This window comes from Mus musculus, chromosome 7 (genome assembly GCF_000001635.26).
Source record: "Mus musculus strain C57BL/6J chromosome 7, GRCm38.p6 C57BL/6J".
NCBI classification, from domain to species: domain Eukaryota; kingdom Metazoa; phylum Chordata; class Mammalia; order Rodentia; family Muridae; genus Mus; species Mus musculus.
In genome coordinates this window covers 39,629,824-39,632,437 of record NC_000073.6, presented here as the reverse complement: position 1 = coordinate 39,632,437, position 2,614 = coordinate 39,629,824, and the positions used below count along the sequence as shown (strand labels likewise).

The 2,614-nt window shown below is 41.4% G+C and overlaps 1 non-coding gene across 1 annotated transcript; it reads right to left on the bottom strand.

Annotated features, from left to right (window-relative positions):
* Positions 1 to 1,935: 1,935 nt before the first annotated feature.
* On the bottom strand, positions 1,936 to 2,044 carry Gm26327. The gene has a single exon (XR_003946923.1). It is a non-coding gene; the product is annotated as a U6 spliceosomal RNA (small nuclear RNA).
* Between the last annotated feature and the right edge of the window lie 570 nt (positions 2,045 to 2,614).

Below are 2,614 nucleotides of genomic sequence, written 5' to 3'. Positions count from 1 at the left end.
CATGGCTCCAAGAATAGCACCAGTGAGGGGAAACAGCCCTCCATGAAATCTAGGAAGATTCTGAAGAATCTGGACAGACATAGGTGTTTCTGGCTTCAGGGAAAGAGCAACAGAAGTTGTCAACCTGTTGTTTTCTCTTTTGCTAGACATTCCTTCTGGGACAAACTCTATGATCTTATAACTTCTCAATCTTAATAGAGCTGTGCCTCTTGATAGCACTCCAGAAAGGAGAAATCAGTCAAGTGAGAATATGCTTCAAGATGAAGAGACGTTTCCAGGATAGCTTGTGTCTGGAAGAATCCTCAGTGACCTCCTGGGCAAACATCTTTAGTGCCCACTCAGTGAGCACACTTGGCTGATCCTGCATGGTGCATAGCCAACGATGGCTTTGTTGGACTTGAGCCTCCACCATAGAAACCATAGTACTATTTGAGACTCATACCTGCCTGCCTTTTGCAGCACAGACCCACACCTCTGCCAACCTGAGGATCCACACAGGCCTGGGGTGGCTCAGTCATAATTGCATTCATTAGCTTGGGGGAGAGGGCATATAATACTAATTATTTCCTTGCTTCTGTGCTTTCTTAGATGAACAAATCTCTTCAAGCATGAATTCATTTTTCATCTGGGTGGCCAAATAATGTCTTACTTCTTATGATAAACAAGGCAACAGAGCATGACCAAAGGAGTCTCTCTTTGGAGGACAGAGTGGACAATACTCAGACACTGGGTTGGTGGGTAATTATTTATGATTAAAACTCTAGTTTTTAATTTTTTTATTTTGTTTGTTGTTGTTGGTGGTGGTGGTGTGTGTATGTGTGTGTGTTGGTTTGTTATTTTTTTTGTTTTGTTGTTGTTTGGGTGTTTTTTGGCATGTGATCTATATGCGATATGTCTTTCTGTTGAAGACGACATAAGTTTCCTGAATCTATTGAAAGGAAGAAAACAGGTCTAAGCATGGTGGTAAAGCCTTCTCCCTATTCTTCCTTCCATTCTCCACTCCATTTTTATTCCCTCAGATTCTGCCAGCCCATCTGGAGCACTTAGCTCTTTGGCTTCCAAGTTGGATTGGGATGGGATTCACTAACTTGCTCTGCATCTCAGCTCCCATTTACCCCTTGTGACAGTTCCTCTCGCAGAGAAAAGGGGCATGACTGCTCTTAAAGCCTAAGTGTGGTAAGTACAGTCTTGCAGTTCTAGACACCCGTCATCTTTCCCCCTGAGAGACACATAGGTTACTATAGTCAGACTGTGAGCCTCTCTCTCCTTGACATTGCTTTCCTACATGGAGATCCAAAGCACAATTTGTAGTTCCACTTCTTTAACTCCTGATGAAGTCAACCTAGGTTTTCTAAGATGATGGGGTTAAGGGAAGACTGTATAAGCACAAAGCAACCCAGGCAGTTAAATCAATATCCTCCCAATATTTTGTGTAGTAATATCCTCCCAATAGAAACACTCCTTCCTGGAGGGATCTCAAACACTCATAAGACTCAAGAATTAGAGAAAATTCAAGAATCTCCTGGAACTTACAGGACCCACAAGGCCTCCTCTCAAGACACAGCAGTAGACAATCACAAAAGAAAAAAGAGTCTCTACCTGTCAAGCTGTTTACAAGTTGTGAAGACAGCACTAGGAATACAGCTTTCCTGAGTGCCACCCACTCTGGAGTGGATTTCTAGTGATGAAGCAGCTTTTAAGTCACTGATACTCCTGTAAGTGGCCCCATGTACCTATTTCTGTAAATAACAGTAAACTCATTGCTTTACTAAATTTGACTTTGGTAAATTATTTCTATGGTCTGTCATCAGTTAAGCCATCAGGATAATGTCTCACTAGAAAAGTCCCACCACCATCAAATGTTCAGTGATTACCTCTGAAGAAGAGAGATTATGCAAGATTATTCTTTCCAACAATACTTTCTTTTTTCTTTTTTTTAATATGGAACACTTCACGAATTCTTGTGCGTGTCATCCTAGCACAGGGGCCATCCTAATCTTCTCTATACCATTCCAATTTTAGTATATGTACTGCCGAAGCAGGCACACTTTCTTATTTTTTTAAATATCATACATATATTATTTGACTGATTTTTATTTTAAAAAAAGCACAAAGCAACCCAGGCAGTTAAATCAATATCCTCCCAATATTTTGTGTAGCAATATCCTCCCAATAGAAACACTCTTTCCTGTAGGGAATCTCAAACACTCATAAGACTCAAGAATTAGAGAAAATTCCGGAAGCTCAGAATAAACCTGCCTTTGAGGTATATATCTCCACAAGTAAGGCAGTGAATGGATTCCCCAGCTCCCAGTGGTTATCTCATATGTTTCTTATCCAACTTATTGCTTTTTATTACAGGTCCAATGTCACCTGTGTAGTGGTTTATGTTCTGGCCCATAGAAGGAACACAGATGTCTCTTAGAGTGCAGTCAAACAGCAACACCGGCCCCGCTCCTGTCCAGAGTCATAGAGAAAGCATTAATTCTGCCTATCTCTGCTTAAGTCAAAGCCCAGTTCCACTCACAATGACTCAAGAACTCACACTCGGTCCATTGGTCAGGAGCTCCAAATAATCTCAGTGGAATGTCAAATAGGCCATGAAGGAGGACAG